The 25,925-nt window shown below is 39.2% G+C and overlaps 1 protein-coding gene and 1 long non-coding RNA gene across 3 annotated transcripts in view; one reads left to right on the forward strand and one right to left on the reverse strand.

Moving 5' to 3' along the window:
• Window positions 1-24,293, reverse strand: part of lrfn1 (leucine rich repeat and fibronectin type III domain containing 1) — a 147,847-nt gene extending 123,554 nt beyond the window's left edge. Inside the window, exons 1-2 of one of the 2 annotated variants that reach the window (XM_036001400.1) lie at window positions 23,224-24,293; window positions 23,121-23,177 (exon numbers count right to left, since the gene is read on the reverse strand). The gene's annotated coding sequence lies outside the window, so the exon portion shown is untranslated. Of the gene's footprint in view, window positions 1-23,120 lie in introns of both variants that reach the window. The other variant, XM_031296367.2, reaches the window with a different exon arrangement.
• On the forward strand, window positions 7,268-13,531 carry LOC118495080. The gene is made up of 3 exons (XR_004897398.1): window positions 7,268-7,277; window positions 8,535-8,540; window positions 13,474-13,531. It is a non-coding gene; the product is annotated as an uncharacterized LOC118495080 (long non-coding RNA).
• Window positions 24,294-25,925: the final 1,632 nt, after the last annotated feature.

Below are 25,925 nucleotides of genomic sequence, written 5' to 3' on the forward strand. Positions count from 1 at the left end.
GAGAACACAGCCAGGGATGAGTACCTAAAATTATAAATGTAGCATGAAAACTGTTTAAGAACATATTTCAAAAACCATGCAGGAACATCTTTCCTTAATTTAAACACTATACAAGTAACACTGCTGTCTTTTAAGCTCATTATTTTGAAAGGTAGTCTTACATCAGGCTTTTGTTATTCCACATTCCTTTGCTTCTGACTTGGCTTGGTAAGCTTAAACTGTGTTGCAGTTATGATGTCTGGTATTTTAAATTAAAACTGTAAGTCAGCTGGGGTTGTAATTTCTCTCATGTTTCCTAATTCAAGGCAAGCTTTTGTCCCCAAAGATTTAAAAGCTGACTCATTCTGTTAATTGTTATTCATCTTAATATGGCTATCCCATGTGCCTTTGTCATTTTAATGTAGCTACTTCAACGTCAAAAGTCTCTTTCATGGTGCTATTCTGTTATGTTGCTCACTGTCATCAGAAATGGGAAAACATTATCATCAGATTAGAGAAAGAAACTGCAGTTCGTCAAGATGCAAAACTAATTATCCATTTCCTGACTTCTATGTAATTACCGGTAGTAGTCCGCAGTAAATATCACATATGTACATTAGTGGTGAACTATAAAGAGCACAGTACAGTAGGCTATATGTGAATGTTTCATGCAAAACATAATGTTGCTCATTATGTGTGAATGTTTCATGCAAAACATAATGTCACTCTCATTTGCCCTTATATTTGGCATTTCATGTTTATATGCTTTCAATAAATAGTTGATCAAAATTCCATACATCTGGGGGAAATACATTTAAAACTGCATCTAAGAATAAACAGAAAATAACAGACTTATTTTAATTTCATACCATTTGTAAATACTTCATTACATTTACATTCTAAATCCTGCTTAATGGGTTTTTTGGCACATCTACATTGAATTCCCCGTGTATGTAAATTGCTTGCTGAGGCACTTCATCACCGCACTGACAACTTTATAACTTCATTCTGGTTATCAGCATATTACCCAAAAACTAATTTATGACAGACAATTGGATCACCTGTGAGGATCATTGTTGCGCAAAGTAAACATAATTGTCTATGTAAGATTCTACAGTAATCTGATCCAAAATGATTAACTGGGAGTTTCTAACAATGGCAAACTCCCAGTCAAACATATGACTGAGAAAATAATTACTGATTTGAATAATAGTCGGACAGGTTTTTGTATGGGAACCATAATGAACTTCAAATCTACTCGCATGGTGGGAAAATGGTAGAAATTGTGCATTAGCTGATTTTCAACAATGACTTAAAGACATGCATGCTAGGTAACTAGGACTACCGTTGAAAATTAACCGTCTGGCTCTAACGCTGGCGCATTTATAGAAATGTTGATTAATGTGCATTGTCCTGATCAAATAAATACATCTTAACTAAGTAACAACAAGGTACCAGTTTTTAAGAGTAGATGTAATGCTAAATGGTGATGCTCTCAGCCAAATCAAATGTAAATGGTATGCAAAATACTCGAGAATAATTACCTTTCGATGCCGCGTGTCTGTGTACAGGGCAGAACAGGGCATACATAATGTGAAAAGCTAAAGTCAACTCCTGAAAGCAACTGAAAGTAATGACGTATGAACTGACTTCAATTTTGCAATCAAAATGGAAAAAAATATTTTCAAAGACAATGTTGAAACCTTTACATCATTCACATCTGATATATCATTTTAGCACCAACATCAGGATGTACGTGTCCAACCATCACATCACAGAGACTTCTTGTAGACAGTCAAATTAGCAACCATTTTAGTGCTTGATACAAAATGAAAATTAGCATTCACTTTTTGTGACTTCAAAAAAGACTTACGCCGTCTGATATATAATTAAACTTTAGGAACAAGCTTTTAAAATAATAAATAATGAAGGTGTATGTAAAGTGAGAATCAATGTAAATGTAAAATACAAATGTGGTTCAGTTTTGGAAGTTAAACTATGGAATGGAATTCGCGATGAGTTGAAATTGTGAAGCTCTCTGATAAGTTTAAAAAAAAAAAAAAAACACTTAAAATGTAAAATAATTACGGATTACAAGTAAAATTATTAAAATGTAAAATAGTTGTTACAAGGTTTAAACAACTTGTAATACATATCAAATTACCTCTATGAACTGCATGATCTAAATGTTCACAAACAAAATGTTCTTTTTTTCAGTTACATGAAAAGGACTAATCAAAGATGTTCTGTAAGCCATCCACCTTTACTTTGCACTGTAACACTCAAATGGGATTGAGCAAATGGGATTGATCGTCAAAATGAAGCAGAAATGCTAAGCACATCATTACGACAGCTGTTCTGTTTATGTTTGTATAATGTGAATTACATAGTCACAGGCCACACAAAATGTATTTCACCTGCAGCCAAATCATTTCAAGTCTACTACCTGGCCTAGAATGATAGAGCTGTCGGCTCATCAGCCATATGTTAGGCCACCGATTAAAACTGGAGCCATGCTGAGAGAAATTACCCCTCAAGTCAAACACAGGGGTGCATCTGTTTTGGATACGCCTTGTTTCACATCTTTAAGTCTCTTTATTGCAAATCTAATTGAAAGGGACAGTTGATTTACAGTTTCACTTCTTGGCAACACATAACCTGCTTTGAAAGGCAGTACAGTGACTTTTTAAAATCAGCTTCCATCAAGATTTTATTAAAACATTTGCAATTTTATGTCATAGGTTGAGATGAAAGATAGGGAATCAAAAGATAGGGAATCAAAATGCCTTTCCTTCCATATTTTGTCTGATAGGAGTTTCGCTTTCGTAAAGGTTATTTCTTTTTAGGGTAAAATACAGTGGGGAAAGATGTGATAGGTAATAAAGTGTCTGCTGGATTGAAACACAGCATATCCTGATTACATGGCACACACTTTAACCAGCTGAGACACCAGGACACCACAAACACCTAACAGGTGTGAGGGATGTTTGCTGCCATGGCAACTCAGGAAATAACACTTGTGTGTCTTATCAGCAAGCCTCCCAAGAAAAGCAGACAAAAGCGCTTGAGCCACAATGCCACACAAGTGAAAATAAACTCTATCTAAAGTCCATTTTCAATAGACTCAAAAGTGATCCAAGAGTCTCAGGAAGGAAATATACTCAAAGCTCTATCATTCCACATTATTCCACTAAAGAAGCATTTTCTTTTCTTTCTTTTTTTTTGCAGCAAAGTGAAAAAGAATTGAGGCAAAACATATTTATTTCTCATGGCCAGGTTGGCTCAGTAGGTAGAGCAGGCGCGAGAGGTTTATGCCTCAATGCAGAGGTCCAGGGTTCGAATCCGCCCTGTGACAATTTCCTGCATGTCTTCCCCCTCGCTCTCCCCTTTCTCACCTAGCTGTCCTGTCAAATTAAAGGTGGAAAAGCCTAAAAACAAAACATCTTAAGAAAAACAACAATGTATTTCTTGTCCCTTAATATTGCTAGTGAATTTGGTCTCTGTGCATTCCATAAAGCTTTAGCAGACACGAGTTAACATTAACATTTTAATCCCAATCATTTCTTTAAATGTAGGATTTGAAATTTAATTTTCCTGCAGCTACGTGTAATGATCACAGGACATAACTGAAGGCCGTGAAATCCACAACAGATTTCACTGTCTAATACGATGAAGTCTCTTCCCCAAAGCTACTCAACTGACAGCCAGCTGCCAAGTGTCTTGCTCGCTCAGCTGTCTAATCTGAAAATTACTGACATCTCAAAATTCAAAGACTTTTCCAGCTATAAAGACAGTAACAGTACACAAAATTCACAGTTTGGTGTGTACCTTGGTTCTGGAGATAGTTCGATACAGCAGAGAAAAGCAAAGAAAAGCAGAAAATCTTTTAATTATTTTTTTATTTTTTTATTTTAAGTGTAAACAGTGGCTCATTCGCTATCATTTTAACTGTAACAGTTAAGGCACTCGAATGCTGGCATACTGTCAATAATAATAAAAATAAATAAATACCGCAAGTGTCAGTAATGTTCCATCGTAAGACTCTGACCTGTATACTCATGTATAAAATTAAGACATTAAGACAAGTGCAGCATATTTATAATTAAGTTATCTATTAAACTGACGTTTCAGCTTTTAACATTCACTGCAGGTTCTATTAAAGTCAGTCAAGGATATTTTCAAGTTCAACTCTTCTATTTTCAGGGTTGTTTTCAGAAAAAAATAAGTTTGTCCACATCGGCTTGAGAATGAGCGGATCTGTTGGCGCCAACACTGTCTCCAGCCGTTGAAAAAAACAATTTGCTGGGGACGGAGGTAGCGTGGTCTCCTCAGACTTGAAGTTTGGGCCAAACAGTTCAGCCATGGCTGACTTCTTCAGAGATGATAAGTAGCGCATTTAGATGACAAAGTAGTCATCAAAGTTACCAATGTAAGCAGCAATATTTATTTAATGTATATTTAAATGGAGCAAAAAAACGATAACCTTGATATTAAATAAATTGAATACCTGCTCTACCCTGGACACAATCTCTGAGGTGAGGTGGTCTTAGATTCTCTAACGGCAGGCAATGTCCATGTGAGGAGGGGTCCTGAATCTTGGATTAAGCAGCATGCATTTGTTGTGGAAGTCTTGAAGTTCAGGGTCACAGTATCTGTTTTGCCGTTTCTCTCTGCCAGTATTCTTAAGGCGCTTACCCACTGCTAGTACCAGCTCTGCTCGGCCACGGTACCCCGTCCTCCTTTTTCTATTGCAGATTTAGTACCGCCTCATGCGTGAGGCGAGCGTGGCTGATCGTCATAGCGACGCCACAGGAAGCTGCCCAGACCTAACGCGACACACACACACAGAACGTTGAAGGTGTGTTGTTTTTGATTCTCGGCATGTGGCTGTTGCCACAGCCAGAAGACACATTTTGTTTCAAAAGAAGCTGGATAAACTATTTAAAAATTCTTTTGTTCAGGACACCCCCGTCTGTCGCTAGCAATGATGACGCATGACGTCTTTTGCACCTAAGTGCCCTAAAACCCTAGGGAAAACCCTGGATGGGAACATTAATATTATATACTGATTTTTCAGTCCGATCTGCAGTGAGAGGCTGCTTGAATGCTGTGGGGAGAAGGACCTCCAGTCTATGTTTGATTCAAGATTCAAGATTTACTTTGTCATTCGCACTAATTTAAGGGGCAAGTAAACAGCAGAACAAAATTACATCGCATCCAGCTCACAATGCAATTCAATTGTAATGACTAAAAATTAAATAAGTTATGTAAATATAAATAAAGTATATTGCACATATGAAAAAATGGAATGGAATTTAATTGCACATAATTATAAAAAAAAAAAAGAAAAAAAAAAAAATCAGAATTGCTACCTACTCTACCAATGAAATTAAAAGTATTGTAGCTCCTTCTGTCAGGTAGAAAATATCTATCAGAATGGACTAATTACTCTTTAAATGTAGTTAAAAGTAGGGTAACTCATTCTGCCAAGTAGGAAATATCTATCAGAATGCCCTTTATCCATAAATGTAGTTAAAAGTATCAGGTAAGAAATGTCTATAAGAATGGACTACTAACTCTATAAACATAATAAAAAAATACAGTAGCTCATTTTGTCAGGTAGGAAATATCAGAATGGACTACACGTGAATGAATCACGAGTAGAATTGCACGTTGAAACGCTACTCGACACATTCGGTTGTTGCCGTTTTAAATTACTTAGCATGTTCAAAGTGTTTCCACTAGAGATGGTCCGATACCATTTTTTGCTTCCCGATACCGATTCTGATACCTGAACTTGCGTAACGGCCGATACCGAATACTGATCCGATACCAGTGTGTCATATATTTTATTATGTTTTAACAACTGTATACTACTATCCCTGTATGGATGTGATAGGATTTCTATCTTTGTTGTCGGTTTGGCTCAGGTTAAACTCTTTGTGAAACATGAACAAACACAAACAATGAACGCCACAGAACTTTCTTTTATTATGCAGTTTGACAGTCAGTTATAACGGAAAAAGAACATAAATAAACTACTTTAACGTAGATTTTCTTTAGGGCTCTATTACGTGGTATCGGATCGGTTCATAAATTCCAGTACTTCCTGATACCAGCGTTTTAGGCAGTATCGGAGTCGATACCGATACTGCTATCGGAACATCTCTAGTTTCCACAGACATACCCAACTTCAGTTGAACAATGATGGCAAACAATTTGATCTCCGATCCACTAATTTTCTTTTTCATTTTCGCTGTAATTAACCGGGAAACCGTAATGCTCCCATACAGTGGCAGCGACACTACATGAACTTGGCTAACCTGGCTAAGCAGAGTAACGTGCTATAACTGATAGACAACAACTGGTGCACTGCCAAAAACTTTCCGGATGGAACTCATACTCTAGAATAGAGCACTTGTACAAAATTTAAAATACTGTCAGGATGGTTGCAATGATAGTACAGAAATATAATGTAATGCAATCCCCTGCTTAAATAATAGTGTTATTAAAATGCCCGTGTAGTCTAAATGCAATCAAGTCAAGATACAATGGAAGCGCTTAACTGCTGAATGTCTTATCACAGTCACTCAATCGACTTCTCCTCCCCAACTGTGGATCAAAGGGGTATCCATCTGCTATTACTGAGCAAATGCCATCCTCTCTTTCAGTTGGAGGACTTCTCAGACGTTATCTTCTTTTCATCTTGAACCGGAGCTTTATACCCTCTGAGACATGCACTCACAAAGCAGCACCCAATCATCTAGCGAAACAAACAAAGTGTGAGACAAGAGATAACGGCAATTGTTTTAAGTTTTATATTTCACGGTTTGTCATATTACCTTGCAACATTTTACCAATTAGATAATGTATTTGTGTAATTCATGATGCTTTATTAGAAAAATGTAAGGTGTCAGACGCCCGACTGAGTCAATAATTGTTGTTGTTGTGATTCAAATCTTGCCTCACTGCTGAGCTCAAGCATGGAAATCCTGACAAATCTAAGTTGCCTTGGGCTAGAAGGATTCATAATTAGAGACACTGACAGCAATATGCTCCCTAAATCACATCACATCATCTCTGCAGTATGATATTGGACACTTTCAGTGAGATTTGTGTACATGAATAAATTGTTCTAAAGCTATGAAAACTAGACGGGCAGGTAGTTTACTAGTCTTTGAGGTGACACTTTCTTAAAGTGCCCATATTATGAAAAAAATCACTTTTTCTGGGATTTGTGTCTCTGGTGCTTCCACACATATACAAACTTTGAAAAAAATCCATCCATGCTGTTTAGAGTGAGATACGGTTTCTGAATGTGTCCTGCCTTCAGTCTCTGGGTGAGCTGTTCAAAATCAGCACGGCTTGTGACGTCACAAGCCGAAACGAGCAGGCTAACCGCAACCATTAGCTCTTAGCGTTAGCATGCTAACGCTAGCATGCTACCTCGTTCTCAATAGCAAAGCACTGCTACAACACACACAAGTTCACCATAATCTACAAAAGAACTACTTACATGTGAGCCCTCATTTAGAAGTCTCCCAGCTAATCCTGCCTTGTAACTGACCGAAGTTGTAGAAACAGCCTTTTTACTGTCTATGGAGCTAGCTAGCTGACATGATCTACATCTGAGCTACTGGGCATGTGCAGTGCAATCAAAGATAGTACAGAAGAAGAAGAAAAGAGGTCTCACTCTGTAGTTAAAACAGAGACCAGCTGAAAAGAGGATCTGCAGCAGTGAGAGAGAGCACCGCAGTACAACAAAAATGTGTGTTTTTTGAAAATTAAACCATGTAAACCTATTCTGGTACAACCTTAAAATACAATTATGAACCTGAAAATGAGCATAATATAGCTGCTGTAAGTTGCTAAGAAATGTTCTGAAGAATGAGACACTGGACTCATTGAAGACATATAAATATGGCAGTGGTATCTTTATACGCATTTGAAAAGTCCATCTAATATTTTGCTCTGTTCCACAGAGTTATTTAAGTGTAGAGATGAAACACAGTTGATTAACTAAATCACCAATCAACAGAAAATAATTTTGATAATCAATTAATCGTTTCAGTAAGTTTTCAGATAAATATCTCAAACATTTGTTGCAGCTTTTTAATTGGGAGGATTTGCTGCATGTCTTTATATTATGTGGTAGTAAACTGAATTAGCTAAAACTATTAGAATTAGAACTAAAGTTGATTTATTGTTTAAATGATTAACTGAAAAACAATTTGCAACTAACTTGATAAGTTATTAAAGTGTGAAAAATTGCTAAATAGTCTCTGGTTCCAGCTTTATAACTTTATGAGAATGTTAAAAATTGTTATAACTTCATAAATGTTACCGTATAGAGAGCCGAAGTCACGCCCTTCTTGTCCATGGGACCCATCTTTCAAAAAAATATGAACGGGAGTCAATGGAGAGATAATAATTATTTTTTGGTCCGGTTTGAATTGAGCCATGGATTACAAATATGATGTTTGTCAATTGAAAAGATACATTTTTCAACCGAAGAAAGTCTCAGTTAGCTATAGGTTTGTCATATGACCACTTAGTTTAGTGTGAAACCGCTCAGTGAACTACATCTCTCGTCTGACACCATTTACGTCACCTAGCTTGATGCTCAACTTGCTCTCTAGCTAGCTAGCTTCGCTCTGTTCCACAACACATGTAACGTTATCTTACCGGATGTGTTTTATCCAGGGAAGTGTTTTCAGCAGATAAGCAAAAGAACAAGCAAGATCCGCTGCTCATTTGAGTAACGTTACAGCGAGACGTCATCCATGCAACTTTGAAGTGTGTAGTCTTTCTAATTACGTATTTTCACAGTCTTATACTTCAACAGTTTAACAATAAACTCAGGACTTTCTTGACTTGCAAAATTATCTATTAAACTGATGAACATCATATGTGTAATTCTCTCAATTCAAACGGGATAAAAAAATAATTTGTCTTTCCCCATTCACTACCGTTCATATTTTTTCCGAGTTAAGGTCCCATGGCGGTCCACCGGAAGGGGAGGGACTTCGCCTCTCTATACGGTTTAGCCTCCAAGCATTAGCATGAGCCACTTGTCAACATATCACATCATAATAAGCTGGATCGATATTGAAATATCATATCAATAAATTAAGTCTCTACTGTAATACTGTTCTGTGGCATGTAATTAATTAAAAAAAAATGATGCTGTGTGGCAGAACATTTGGGATAATGTAAGTTCACAACTAAATATATATATAACATAAGTATAGTCATTTTAAAACATTTTAATACAGAAACTAGATATTATATATTTAAGATTGTCCATTTAGAGGCTGTACCAACAGCTATCAGACTAGGGATGTTAACAATTAACCATTTAGCCGTTTAACCAACAATAAGAATTTTGACCGATTAATACTATCAGTTTAACAGTTAAGAAACAATATTATTAAAACAAAAGTAAAAAAAGTTATTAAAATACTTTTTGCAAGGTAAAAGAAAATCTATTTAAGAGCTAGTTAACTTGTCGGTGGTAACTTTGGCCCAATCCCGACTCACGGACTTTGGTGCACGTTCTCGCGAAATTCGTAAGGGCTTAGGGTTGTCCCAATGTTGAATTTCAAAGGGCGTGAGGGTTTGAGTACACACTTACCGAGCCCTTTTCGTGAGTCTGCATCGATGCAGACTTCATCAAAGGGAATTACCCACAGTTCAAAGCATTGTGACGTTTACCGCAGAGACCATGGGGAAATCCGGAAATTACAAAAGGTAAACAACAGCATGACACACGACCACGCAACACAGACCAACTTGTTGTCTAGCTTGTAAAACAAGAGTTTGAAAACAAATTTGAATCAGGCAGCAGTCTCCTGTGCCTTGGTCGTGTGGAAAGCAACAAACTTAAAATGAAAATTCCCAAACCGGCAAGTGTCAGCAACATCTTTGTTATTAAACATCTCGTGTGTGATCTCGTGAAGTGCTGTCCCAATCCCATTTATACCTATCTGAGCCCATGTGGCCTCACACACTCACTCACTTAGCACCTGAGATCAATTAAGTCTGTGAGTCTTTAGTCCTTAGTCCTCAGGGCTCACTTTGGGATTGAGCCTTTGTTACATACAGACAGTGTTTGGAATAACGCCGTTTAAAAGAACAGCGTTAGGTAACGACGTTATTTTTTCAGTAACGGGGTAATCTAACGAATTACTTTTCCCGTCGTTACAACACAGTTAACGTTACTGGACGTTAAATGCGGTGCGTTACTATGCATTGATTGAATAAACTGTGTAATCAGAATGCACCCCTGGCTCACAGCTAGTGAGGAGGTGGGTTAATAACGAGGTAAGCGATTATGATTGGCTAAGGCAGAGTCATGTTTCATGGTAGCCAATCAGAGCCAGTGTTTTTACACACATGCCAGCATGCGCCACACACACACAACAGCTAAACAGAGATTCGATGAAGCAGCAGAGATGGCGAGTCAGGAGCAATCCGATGAAAAGTTGGCATTTTCAAGGTGGAGATATAAGCACTACTTCAAATTCATTGTGGTCAAAGGCAAGAACGTGCATGTAATGTGTACATTATGTCCAGGAGCGAAGACTTTGTCGACATCCGTTGTAAACAACTCTAATTTAATGAAGCATCTCACAACGACACACGCATCTACAAAGCTAGTGGCCAAAAACACCGATACCTCCACCACAGATGATAGCTCGCCATCCACTAGCAAAGAAGAACTCGGAGCAAAGTCCTCCAAGCAGCAAAAGCTAGATCTTTCTGCCTCACAACAAAAAAACTGCTCAAAAAAATCCAAATTCTTTGACATATAGAAACTTTTTTTTTTTTTAACAGTAACGCAAATAGTTACTTTCCCTGGTAACGAGTTACTTATCATAGAGTAATTCAGTTACTAACTCAGTTACTTTTTGGAACAAGTAGTGAGTAACTATAACTAATTACTTTTTTAAAGTAACGTTCCCAACACTGCATACAGAATGGTAAACCTGAGGTCAAGTACACATATCTTTACAATAAACATACGTTCCACTTCTGCTAAATTAAATGATACACGGAGCTCTGGAGTCTCCAACCATCCATCCATCCAAGAATTCAGGAGGAGACTGACACACTTTATGAATGTCCTACATCTATAATCTTGGCCACCATAAATGAGACCCTTTTATTCAATAGACACCCAGCCCTTAACGACTACATCCAGTCATCATCTATCAAGTCTCTCCATAGAGAAAGTATTTTGTCAGACCGATCTAATGAACTGATCTTGCTGAAGCCCGTAAAAGTGCATCATCAATAACTGTAAACGGCTCCAAAAGGCCAAAAGCACGCAGCTATTGCCTGTTGGAAGATAATCACGCTTTAACGAGATTATCACTTTACATTGCCGAGCTGGTTTGTTTGCTACATAGTAGGCTATTATTGATGCTGGTATCAAACTATAAAGCTTTTAAACTGTTTTCATGTCTCAGGACCGCTCAGATGAGCATGACCTTGTATCGGGCAGTTTTCTCTGACACGAGCTTGGCTGGCATGTCTCAATACATCTTGACAGACAGGTACGCTGAGGGCTGAGACCGTTTTTTTTTGTTTTTTTCCCAACAGTGGACTTTGAGTTGGTGTAGCTTTTGTTATGCCAGGTCATATCTCATGTATGTCAACTTCACCCACCTGCCCCTCAGTGCAGGCCCAACATGCGTTTCCCCACATCACAAAAGATTCAATCAAGAACATGGCATGCTAAACCACTCGTCCTTCGGCTGATTTGTCTTAAATAAGTATGCCAGTTTAGAAATTGGGCAGTTTAGAAAAAAAACTGTGCTGTGGGTAAATTGGGCTCCAGAGACAAATTTCCTTTATTAAAATAGCATTATATTAAGCAGAGTATTACCTTTGCAATGGCCAGTGCTTGCATATGTTTATTGAAGGAAAATCCTAATTTCTTTAGAAATTTCACATTAACAATTACATTTATAGCATTTGGCAGACGGGCTTATCCAGAGCGATTTACAGCACTGATTAGTATCAACTGAAGACATTTGGCAGCGACATGATCATCCCAGCTTTCAACTAACCTTAAGTGTCGTACAGAGAGTAAACTGGTGTGCTGGACTAACAAGCTTAAACTCATTCCCTTGAACAGATTTCCATTGATGTAGGACACAATAGGCACTCACACTTCACTTAATGCAATATAGGATACTGTCTTTTTTGTACAAAATGCTGGACAAAGTGCTCAGCATTGTATCATTATAGTATATCATAGGCTAAATTTGGCTGAAGCTGCATTGTGACTGCACAAAGCATAGTGTGCACTTGATGCACTTCACATGAGGCTCTGTAGCAAGAGAAATAAATATAATGTTTTGGATATTGCCACTGCCCCACTAAGGAACAGAAGCATCCTTAAAGAGGTTTCTACAGAAAACCTTTACTAGACTTTAAAACACAAGGTGTTTTTCTTCTTGAACTCCTGTTTTCAACAATGTCACTGTTCACCGTCTGGAAAACAGTGTAATGACTGAATTTTAATCACAGCACATTGCAGTGTTGAACACGATTACGCACCAAATGTATTGCCATTTAACAGTTTTATAGATGTTTTTATGTCAAGTTTCTCCTTGGCTTATCCTATCACTGGCTAAAGCAGGCTCCGTTAACATGTACAAATTAGTCAAACAGCCCAGAAAATTAAGCTAGAACCCCAAAGAGTAGGTCTAAGGATGGTGACATCAGGGTCAGACACACATTTATGGCCATGATAGCAATGTTATTAGGCACAATAGAAACTGTTAAATACTACCAAAAACTTTGCCAAAATAAAATTATACTACACCAGGTTCTAAGCAGGTTTAAAGTATGTGACATGAAAGTATGACAAAGACTCAAAAAAGTCACCAAAAAAACGTGTGCTGTTGCTGTACATTATTCTTCCACAGTGCAATGCACAAAGGAGATAGAGGAGCTGCTCAAAGCTGCACAAAACTTAAATGATTGTGAATGGTGATGAAACAGCTCCAGACATATATTAGAAAAAAACAACACAAATTAAGTATTAGCCACATTTTTAGAAATATCTCTTTGTAAAGTTCAAATTTCTAGCAATGGTATTTCAAAGACACGGTTTGATTGATGTCCACTGATGCAGGTCTTGTATCGTTTCCTGTTAATATAAAAAAGGGAACGTTGGTTTGTTGTGTACTATGTGCAAGATCAGTAAAGATTTGTATATAGTATACTGTGGACAATTACTATGAAGTATGGAATAGGGACACAGCACATGTTCCGGTGGCTAAAGGGTCCTAAATCGCCTCGAGTTGACTTGGATGGATGGATGGATACATACATACATAAGCTCAGTGTTACTCATTGCGCGGCTCGTGAGCCTCCTGCAACTCACCAAGCTTTAATTTGTGGCTCGCATGGCAGCAAATAATACGGTAATATGATCACGCAGTCAATACAGATATTTCAGAAAAAAACATTAAAAACAAGCAGGGCTATAACATAACCCTAGTCTGATCTATTACAAATAATTTATATTTAAAAAATACCCAAAAACAGTGGCATTACAAGATGAAAATATAGACTCCAAAAGATATTTAAACTAGCTCTGCCCTTCCGCTGACTCGCTGCGGAGTTGCCAGTTTGTGCGGTCTTTCCAGCTCTTAACGCCAAATGTGCTAATGTAGAAAAAAAATTGCATATTCAGCATATTGATAAGCAGACATGCTGTTTATGACTGATATAACTTTTGATACTTTGCGGTAAAAGTGGCTCTCCTATTGACTTTGTCCTATCAGTGTGGCTCTCATGATAAAAATTGTGAAGACCACTGCATTCGATGAATAGATGGATACATAATGTACATTGGATGAATGGATGGATACATGCATTAGATGGATCCATAGTCATAGATGGACTTTATACTGATGCATGCATTGAAAAGGACTTGAGAATGGGTGCTGACTCAAGCTGAAAATAAGTTATAACTATATCGTGTCAATTATATTATGCTAATCTATGCTATACTTAGCATGGTTACCCAGTGAATGCATGCAACACATTGAAATGTCATGCTCTGCAGGATTTATATGGTCTACTAAACAGCAAGTCAGTCTGCGGACACGTGGGAGTCACTGGACACATTCCAGGGGTACAAAAATCAATCCCCAGAAACAAGGCCATAAATATCACCCAAATGAAGTTATACTGAAATTAACTCACTGCTGGAAGCAGTATATCAGCAACAGCTCTTGTAATTAATAACTCAACTTCACTGAACTATTTGGCAACAAGTATAGACACGTCCAATATATGTTGATCTTATGGATAGATTTTTCTGAGCCCGGCTTCAAGTTCAGTGTCAGCAAAAATTCCACCCTGCTTAAGTTTCCTTCTGCTCATGTATGTGTTATAATGTGCTGATCGATGAGTTCTACTGGTTAAGAAAAGTGCAGCTAAATAAATAGACCATGCTGCACAAACTCGTTATTCAGTAGTTTGTCATCTACCTTTAATTTAAGCAGTTTTTCTTAATTTCACATTGACATTGGGGAAGAAAATCAAACACTGTTCATAGTACATGCATTTTCTCTGCAATGGCCATGATAAAGATATTCTACATCCATTACTTTCACAAAAACATTGATCAATAATTATTTGTGCTGTATTTCTTCAGAAACTATTCTCAGCAGTACCTTAATAAATCCATCCTGAGGAGAATGTGCTCAGTATTTATTTAGAGTTATAAAAGGTTTCAAAGGTGTCAAAGATTTACACAGCAATAATCTGCAGCTTTACAGTAATATAGTGCACCACACCTTGAGATAAGGTTATTATTGTTTCAAAAAAGCCAAAAGGCAATTAACTATCAGTTTGTGAATCTTGTGTTCATATTAGATAAATATCACAAGCACAAAAGTGTGCACCGAAGTGGAACTTATTTCATGGATTCGGGCCAAATGTGTGGATATTTTGCTGCTGCTGTTTCTTTTAGGGAATATATTTTTCATCCCCCTTAAGATGTGGTTTTTTTGTGATGGTCCAGCCTAGTGAGACTCTTGTCAATAAGACTTGATTACCTCTGTAAGGCACCAATGAAATTCTCCCCACAGACATGTAGACCAAAGGGAGAGATTCAATCAAGCCAAGCTGAATTTGTTTCACTATTGTTTGTTAGCTGCAACCAATATGCCTGATTGTGAATTTCATCATCTTTGATTAAGTATTAACGTTGTGTGAATTCTGTCGAATATTTTAAAAAGCAATTGAAGACTCTGCTTTTCAAGCAGTCGAGGGGTTTTTATGGTTGTTTGTTATGTTTTCTATTTGTATTTAAATGTTCTTGTATTTTAATTTGTTGTATTGTATTACGTTTTATTGTGAAGCACTGTGATTTTTATCTGTGAAAGATGCTATAAAAAATAAATTTTATTAACTTACTTAAATAGTAGGACTTTATGGAACTATTAAAGCACAGACAGAAAGTACTTTCATCATATTCTCAGATTCATCTTCCCCTGTATGTAAGAAAAAAACAAAAACAAAATGTTACTGTACAACATCAAACTGCATTAACTGAAACAAATCCAGTCCCCCCCATCTTTCCTGGAACAACATGCATAGATACTTCAAAAAGACAACCAGATAAAAATATGGACAGCGATAAGATATTATTCAAAGACTTTTTGTTTTTGCACTGGGTTGCTTGATTATGCATGTGTCTCTCTATTAAAGCCAGACATCCAACCAAACCGAGAAAACAGAATGTGAAGGTTGAGGCTCTTATCCGTTCACTTCTCTGGAATAGAAAATGCTTCTGCGGTCTTCCAGCCTGTAATAGGCGGCAGAGTTAGACATCTCCAATGAGGCCGCTGCAGTCTGATAAAGAGCATGCAGCACGTCTATCTGACAAACAAATCAATATGTAAGGACAGCCTGATTTCTCATCACAGTGGCATATTCAGAAGGAGTAATTCATGGAGGCATTATCTTTTTCCTAATGCCTCCGTCAAGAATAAAGAGTGGATTAAATGCACTACATTTTGTCCAGTGCTTCTTAATTCAGAGAAGAATGTCTTAATAAGACTAGTTGGACCTTTGGCAATAAGGGGTGCACAATAATATATATTGTTCTTATGCATTATTTAAAAGGGACTGTTGGGAAAATAGTGTTTATGTCCATTTCAAATTATGTATGAGAGCATGTGGCTCTCTTAATTGGCTTTCTCAAGAGAACTAAAAAGGGAAACGCTGCTCTGGCAGAAGATTGATTGATCAATGTGACCAGCTGCAGCTACTGAAAGCATGATCTAAATCAGTGTCACCTTCAGGTAGACAGTAGAAGAGTCCAAGCTGCAGTTGAAGACATCACTGGATGTTTGCTATTATGCTTCACTCAGCCACCGTTTCTTGTTTACATAGCGATATGATATCACTTTAATGACCATATAAAAAGCTCAGACTCCGGCACAGTGTCAGGAGCAACTGTTAAAGGCTGCCATACATTGCACAACAGTGGTTCTTGAGGGTGACAGATGCCACTAATCTTTTTTTATTTTTTTTATCTGAGGGTGACTGGCTGGTATGCTGTGCAGCAGATCTCAGAGGTATAAAATTTGATGCTCCTCTGCAGTTTAAATGCCATATGCTATACAGCAGGTGACATGTTTTTCTCAATTGAATATTTGTGGCAGGCCACTAGCTGCTCTACACAGGTTGGATATGGGATGTTTGGATTATGACGGCTGCTTACCCCTGGGCTCAGATGAGTGTTTAATATCATACCACATCCTGCACAGTATTCCTGAAAGAAGTAGCACTCTATCCTCCATATAGATCTTCATGTGAATTTGTATTCCTCACTTCAGACAGCTAGTCTCTGAAAATGACTCCACTGATTCCTTCAATAGTCACCTACGCCAAGCCCCAATTATACATTCTGGTCACACCCTATTAGGGTTGGGTATCCTTTGGGTTTTTTTCCCATTACCGGTGCTAAAGCGATACATTTAACACGGTGTCGGTGCCTAAATGGTGCATGAACCGATACTTTATTAAATAAAAATTAAAAAAAAGAGCACAAAATGACAAGTTTGCAAAATTAAAGAACGGCTTGTTATTGCAAAATGAAATGATTTATTAATAAAGTAATAAGAATAACTTATTTCACCAGTAAATTGCTGGTAAATGACAAAAACAACCACCAGATGGGAAAAGGGTAACTTTGAATGCACCACAAGGCTTAAGGCGCTGACACACCAAGCCGATAATCGGCCGTCGGACAGTCTGGCGAGGTCAGTGACTCGAGTCTGTTCAGTGTGTTCCGTGCCGTCATCCGTCCGAGGGGCCGTTGGCCTTCATTTTGGCCGATTTGACATGTATAATCGGTGGGGCGGGCACTGCCAGCAGTCGGACTCAAATGACCCATCTGATTGGTAGAATGAGCGTGACTAGAGTTTCTCAAAATCTGACAAAAATCTTTTAGACTGACCTTTGTCGATCTGAAATGAAGACAGATTCAGCAACTGCATGGCCTATTTCTCGCTTAAAATGTTTTCAGAAACACGTTTTGGTGAACTATTTTAGTACAATATGAGATCGTATTCTGAACAAGCCGCCATGACAGTCCGTCTTTGAATTTCTGGAGAAACCAGACCCACGTGACGGGTTTGTCCAATCAGCTGCAGGTTTTCATTTTTGCGACAATACAGATTAGCGCCGCCTGCTGTTACGGAGACGTATTACGTCTTGTCGCTTTGGTGTGTTCCGAGGCACTTTTTTGACCAACTCAGGGAGACTGATCAGTCCAACTGCCTTTTCTGCCGAGGGTCGGCCGTCTGGTCTGTGTGTCTGCAACTTTAGGCTACCAGTTTCATGTGAACGCACCGTCTGTGTTGTTTTTCCAGACAACGGCAGCTGCAGACTGTCCCGGTGTAGGAATCCTCTACATTGAAACACAGTCAGACTTTACACCATTTAGCTGTCAGCATTTTAACTGTGTTTAATCCAGCTACTAGCTAACGTTACCTGCTGTCAAGTGTAGTGTTAACTAGCATCACGTGCAGCGATGCTTCTGTTGCCTCTAACGTCCGTTTCAGAGCATCAGAGAGAAGTGCAGGCTTTTCAGTGGCCCCGAAAACCACGTTGGTATTCGGTCCGGTAGATACCGGTCGTTTAGGCACCGGTGCCATATCAGCACCGGGTTTTGGTACACAAACGTACACCCTATTGCTCCATTTTACATGCGACACTCGTGATGTGGCACCGAGCAGGTCAGTGTTTAAGCACCAGCGCTCCTTGTGTGCACCGGTTTTATCAGTCATTGTCCAAAAAAAAACAACAGCCGACTTTGCCATGGTTAACAGGCATGCTCCAGGCACATGTTCATGCTGTGTGACGATAAATGACAAGATTTCCTTACTCAGATGTACTGCTCAAATGTGGGGCTAAAAGGCCTCCAAGATAAAAGGAGCCATGCAGCAATCATTATTTTAAAAGGTTACCAAGTCAGAATACTAATGTTCTCAAGACATACAAAACCATGAACAAGTTGTAAAAATTATGAAGTCTACCCACTCCAATTTATTCACTTTTCAATGATATTTCCGGACAGTTTTGGAGGGTTTGTGCCGAGTTTGTATTTTCTGCAGTTGAGGACAGTTTGTTTCTCTATTTATTGACTGAACATTTGAAAACAAGTGTTTGCCAGTATGTTTGACTGACTGCAACGTATTTGTGTGGTTCCATTTTCAACACTGCTAGTCCAATGTGGAAAAACATATGTCGCAGGGGACGGCAGCCTGTCTCGGTAGCAGTGGGCGAGATGCAAGGTACACTCTGGATAGGTCACATGTCAAACACAGGGCTAATAAAGTCACCTTCAAAACAGGCTAAATAAAGTTTCCAATCCCTCTAATGACATGCCTGTGGACTGTGCGTGGGTTTAACGATTATTTACCTAGTCGATTAATCTGTTGATTATTTTCTCGATTATTTGATTAATTGTTTGGTCTATAAAATGTCAGAAAATGGTGAATAATGTGGATCAGTGTTTCCCAAAAGCCCAAGATGACATCCTTAAATGTCTTGTTTTGTCCACAACTCAAAGATATTCAGTTTACTGTCACAGAGGAGAGAACAAACTAGAAAATATCAACGTGACATCATGACTTTGCGTAAACATACACGGCACTTTCCTAAAGCCAAGAGCCGTGTTATCTGTACGCATTTTCAGCTGTCCGCGTGTATGTCTACGTTGTATACAGCTGACTTTGAAAAGCTGGTTGAATAGAAAAAAACGGTTTGGATTAGGAAAAGAAGAACCGGTTGGGTTTAGGAAAAGAACAAACGTGGAAAGGAAACATCACACAAGGGACACAAAGGAAACGCCACATGTGGGACGCAATCCCCGCTCTCCTGGGTGAAAGTCCTGTGTTATACACACCCGCCACCCCAACCCACCTCCTTATGCAGATTTTCGGCTTTTCATACAGTGTAAATATACACGCAATCGCAAGGTAATGTAAGTCAATGGAGGCCAAACAGCGTTGATAAACACGCGAAATAGCGAGTATGCGTCTTTACAACACGCAAATCATGGCATATGAATTGGCGTGTCAAAATATTCACATTTAAGAAACTTTTTTTTTTTTTTTTACTTTTGTCTTAAAAAATTACTCAAACCGACTAATCGATTATCAAAATAGTTGCCGATTCATTTAAGAGTTGACAACTAATCGATTAATCAATTAATCTTTGCAGCTCTACCTCACAGTAGCTTCTGTTTAAGACAGACAGACACTAATGGGGAGCTTAACAAACAAACATTTGGAGCTAATTAATGCATTCAAACTCAGGACAGTCATCAATCCCAACATGTTCCACAGAAAATATTTGTACTCTTTTTGAACAGAGTAATCTATGCATACTGTATCAAATATATCACATAAGTGATCAATAGCTGTGTATGAATTGCCGAAAATATTTTAGTGCTTACCGTTTGCTCTTATTGAAATTCCTGATGCAACAAAGTGTTTTATGCCTCTTGAGGCCTGTATGTTATTTACCTACGTTTACTCCAGTGATCAGTGCTCCACCGCTTTTCCCTTTGTTACTCGCTAACCTTAAGAAAGAAAGAAATAGCTCTAGTTTAATTGCTTAAGTGCTTCGGTGGCTACCCCTTTTGATCTTTTTGGCGAGTTGTAATTACGCCATTTCTTCGACTTTTGTCATGCTTCTTGGGTACTAAATAACTTTGCTTGCCTTGGGAGAGACGTCTCTCATTCTGTCGACTGATAACAACTTAATTATGTTCTCCTTTTTTTTACAATTTTTTTTCTGCATGCATAGTCCAGAATTTAAAACATTAAGAGGATAGAGTTAGAGTCACTGTTTGCATCATGATATCCCTTGATCTGGTGTTGTTTATTTCCAGACAATGCATGAATGCAAAGGCAGCCTGAGACTTAAAAGTGGAAATGAAAATTCCTTCACATTACAAGACCATTGCCCTTCTTAGTTTTCAACATATTACTTTTCCTTAATGCTGGGATCAGACTTTTATCTCTGCACCTCCAAACCAGCACCCATTTCTGTGTGGCACTCTAATACTGTGCATGTCAGAATTATAGCGTTGAGTAGCTTGAAAAAGGTTATCTTTGGAGCAAATGTGTACATTTTGCAATTCTCAGTGTGCAAACGTGACTCACAAGAAACAGCTATTTTATTATGCTTTGTACAGAGAACAAAAACAGGTTTATGCAATCTGTTATGAAGTCTTTTATACTCCCAAACACAGATCAATAGCTTGTGCTTGCTGTTATTCTCTCATTCCTGCAGTGGCTGATAACCGTCTACTGGTCCCGATTTCATAATGCTAACACATGACACCGGCACCACGAGCAGATGCTGTAACACAATGCAACAGAATGGCAAGGCAAAGAGACTCAATTAATCTCACCCCATGGTCTGTATACAGCAACCTAGAAAGCAGAAAGTCCTGCACACATGCCATTGTCACCTTCTTTTTATGCATTACCTGCTGTGATATGAATTTGTTCTGCAGTCGGTTTCCTGCCTGCACCAGCATTGCTAAACATGGAAGTGTTGGCAATAATGCATGATAATGATAATGACCATCCTGCCTGATTTCATTAGGCAAACACATGACAGCAAGTGCTCTGAGCGTCTGCTGTAACACCCCGCAAAAACATAGACAAGCCAAAGACACGATCAAAACCACAGAACACAGCTAGTAAAAAAAAAAGACATCTAAATACGTAAGAGCCCTGTTGCATGCACTGCTAATTCAAATTACAAATCCAATAAGGCTCAAGGGTATCAACCCTACTAAGAAGAAACCTCATTAACCTCTGTTTTTAGGAATCTTTTCAAGCCCCTTATGTTAAAACCTGTATGGTGCACAGCTTTCACCAAACATCATTTCAATTTTCTCTACTCACACAGCCAGTCAAAAACAGAGTTCAGCCTTTAACTGAAGCACTTCACAAAAACAGTAAGCTGTGCTTTTGTTAGATGGTTAGTGTAAAATCCTTATGACATATACAGTATGCTTTATTTATCGTTCTTAGACATAAGAGGCATTTGTCAGAATATGAAATGCCAAGACCTCGTGACAACTTTCATTTTTCATCTTACTGTGTAATTTTGGTCGACAGCTGTGAAAAGGTGGTATTCTGCCATGTAGGAACACAGATACAGTCTTAAGGATCCATAAGGGTAAATGGGGGTGTATATACAGTAGATGCAGCTGGCAGTCACTGTTTTCCAATAGCACCGCAAACTGCAGTAACACTCACTGCACGCCCTGATGTAGCAACACGGCTGGCCAGTGCCTACATCTTCCCCAGGGGATTTCTTGGGAAGGTATTATGCGGATAAAGCAGAGCTATTTGAGGGATGTTAACTTGACTTTAGTGTAAGCATGTTGACATCTAACCCCTCCTCCATCTAATAGATTTACAACCTTGCTACCTCCACGCAGGCATCCTGGACCCTCACTTATCCCATCTGTTGTTGGCGGTGTACTCTGAGTGATAAACAGATATTTCATTGACCTCTCCGTCCCTGTGTGCCAAAATTAGAATAGCCAGAGTGTAACAAACTCACTACAAATGCTGAGCTGAATCTAAGGAGCTTATTGAGTAACTGCAAAAATGATGACGGGGGCTAAAAATTACCACTACTGTACAAACTAATAATTGCCAGCATTCACACACAGCGCCCATGAGACTGTTACCATGCTGCATCAGTGCTTTATCATCTCTAAACCTGCTTAGCTGATTGTCAAAAACAAAGGCGATGTGCAGCCCTCAAACTCTCTCTCACACACACACACACACACACACACACACATCCTGCTGAGGCCTCCACTCACTATACAATAAAACAATCATCTCTCTCTATATTTAAACTCAACTCAAAAGGACATTAGCAAGTTTTCTTCATCATTCAAGCTCCGCGGCTCCACAGTAAAACTGTCCATTCTCTCAGCAATCAGTGCAACCGCCCTGATGGGGAGGTATCAGTGCTGCTGCTGCTAATTTATGAGAAGTCTTCGTCTCTGCGTCGTGCTGATGCAGACACGCCCGGGCCATTCCCACATGCACTGGGAATTCAACTCATGTGTCACTGTTTAACCATCTTCATCGCCCAATTCGGAGCCACAGCACAGCCACAGTATGACAGGGCTGTTTCGGGCCCATCTATCAGACTGTACAACAGCACTCATACGATCAGGAACTGCTCCACCACGTGAGGACTGACTATATCAAGGAGCCTGAACACATCTCAGCTAGACAGACATCATATTATCCAGCAGACTACTGTGAACGCCTTTAAAGTAGAGCAAAGATCTCCACATTATGCAAGACATAGATAGATAGATAGATAGATAGATAGATAGATAGATAGATAGATAGATAGATAGATAGATAGATAGATAGACAGATAGATAGATAGACAGACAGATAGATAGAGCCTATTATTTTACATTAAGTTGTTTGCACAATCAATTCAGCACACCACATATTTGGACTATGTTCAGCTCTACAGAGAGGCAGAAATTTATCTGGAGTGCAAAGTCCATAGCTCATTTCTCACCAAGTCTAGTGACTTACCAAAAGTGGCACTAATAAAGCAGACTCCGTAGGTTTGGTCCTCTTGCACATGATTTCCGCCGTCCACACACTTGTCTCACAGGATACATTCACAGCGACTCGCAGATGGTAACGGGAGTGTATTTATTCCAAACGCACGCGTAAAAAACCTTCTCATTAGGCTGCTGGTCAGGGCTTGTGCTGAAAAATCCAACGGACGTGATAAGCGACAATGTGCCGCTGAAGTGTCATCAACAAGGGACAGCTAGTGGCATATCTTCCAATTACCTGCGTCGCGATAAAACCCCACCTTAAATCCCAGTACGGGTGGATTGAGCCGTAAAGGCAGAAAATGCAAAGCAGAAATCCCCTCCCTCCCCCCCCCAAAAAAAAATCCAAAAGCTCAGGAGAGTCCGATGCTTGCATCCGAGTCGTGTTCAAAAAGGGGTTAAAGCGTCGGTACGTGGTCCGATCAAGTCCCCCGAGTCCGGATTTGTAACGCAGGAATTCGATGGATTGAATTAACAATAAATCCAACGCTTGTTATGAATTTGCAGCACAGGTGGAGTCAGGACGGACAACTGCAGTCCGGGGCTCTTTTTATGGAAGCGATGGGTTGCGCTCTTGAAATAGCCTCTGACGGTAGAGGGTTGGCGTCAAATTCAGGCATCAAGTCCGTAAAAAAAAAAAGGTCAAAAACTCTCGGTCAACACTGACTTTTTTTTAGTCTCTACAGCACTACAGCGCAGTTATCACGCCTGTTTTACCGGCAGCTGTTTGCCATAACTGTAGCCATTTGTTGTCATAACTTCCCCCGTCTGAAGCGCAATGAAGGAATCCCACCCATGCACTGATAACCTGGTTTTCTTCTCTTTCTCCTTTAATACTATGCGTACCCATGCGTGCAGTTAGTTTTCGTACATGACTTGGTCTGCCCGCTCCTTCAGCAATGCGATGCGGTCGATTTCTCCGGGGCGGGATGTGGCATGAAATCTTGCTGTGTCCTATAGAACAGGCAGCCTTTGAAAATGCGCCTCTATCTGCTCCTCGTGCAGGCGTCCAGCTGCGTAATAAGAGCCCGATATAAATGAATGCATGCAGTCACGCCATGATGTCTGAAACAGAGCAGCAGAGCCAAGTGGCCACTGGACAAATTCTTGGTATCAGAGGAAACGACTGACACATTTCATGGACAGTGCAGCACTGCAGCAGCGTGATGTCATCTGGGCTGCATTTAAAGCATATATAGCCTAGACGATAAACTGTGGGGTTTTCTTTCCTGTACTGAAGATGAGTAGAACGTGTTTTCACATGAACGGCGGGTTACTATCTAGTGGAGGCGATGAGGTGTTTGCGATACCCCGGGATGGGCTGGTAGCTCATGGTCCAGACCAGCACAACAAGATACTGCAACGGTGGGGAGGGAGGAGAGAAGTGGATGGAGAGATGGGGTGTTGTTGGGTCATTGCTGCACACACTCACACACTTTCACATCCCTATAGGCGAATTCACTGCTTTGTGTTCAGGCTGGAACGAATGCCCTTTTATTTTCTTATCCTTCTCAATCTCGAAAGCCCATCATGATAAACAGAAGCACAAATAACTCCACCACCCACATGTCTCAGACAACACCCAATGCTTTACTTTGCTTTGGGACAAGCACCCCTGTCTTGGCCCGTGATGAATGGAAATGGGATATCCAGCGTATAGAAAAATATCCTCCCACCATAAAAAAAAAAACTAAACAAAGGGTAATCCTCTCAAGAGTTGCAGAAGAAAGCCACAGACAGCCCATCCTTCATTATAATGTGCACATCCACAATATGCCTCTAAGAAGAGGATAACATGTGTTTTTTTGTGTATATTCATCCACAAGTGTATTGTCTGCCTGCATGGAGGCCACAGGACATGATGAGAAAAGGAATTCTGGTGGACTTGACAAATCCTGACAAATCCGACTGATTTGACTGCAGGGGCATCACACATTTTGCACAGACTTGCAATGAATTGTATAAGAAACAGTGGATATAAGAGACCTGCGCTGAGTCAGGAGAGGAAGGTTTGACCCCACCTTTAAAGTACAGTTGATAAATGGAATATGCCTGCTGAGCTGAATTAATTCGCTGTAAATGTAAATGTACCTGATCACATAAGAAAATTTAAGATACAATAAAAATATCACCCATAACAGATCCCAAAATTAAGACTATAATAATGTTGGAATGTTAAGATATAAAAGTGCCATAAATAACAAGGTTAGTGCTCATTATGGAGTACCACAGGCACACTTTATGTCCTTAAACGAAACATTATAGGTATAGTAAATCGTAATAGGAATATTTCTCTTTCTTTGACATTGTTTTACAAGAATACACCCTCGTACTACTGTATCTGAAAGTTTCACATCATTTTCATTTCACTGCTGCAACATGACAGGTGTTACAATTATCTGATGTGCAACTCTTTGTACAAGAGCAGCAGCCTGTTGTAATTAAAGGGCAGTTCATAATTGGGTGGGGCACCTCCAGGGCATTTTAAATGGATCAGTGAGATGTAACACAAATTCATTTTTGGGAGACTTCACTTGCAAAGCACGCTTTCTGGCAAAACCTACCAACTTAACAGCAAGTCAACAAATATTCACACTTATCTTTGAAAGGGCTGAAACCAGACAAATTTAGATTCAAACACTCTAAAACTAGTTTTATGCCTTTTGAAAAAATGTCGATCCTCCAAAATGTTCATTGTGCCAGCAGAACGTGTTGTGGAGTTTGTTTCATTATGTGATTGCTCTGAGCCCGATCTGAATGAGCATGTGTGTTCAGG

Source organism: Sander lucioperca, chromosome 5, assembly GCF_008315115.2.
Source record: "Sander lucioperca isolate FBNREF2018 chromosome 5, SLUC_FBN_1.2, whole genome shotgun sequence".
Lineage (NCBI taxonomy): Eukaryota > Metazoa > Chordata > Actinopteri > Perciformes > Percidae > Sander > Sander lucioperca.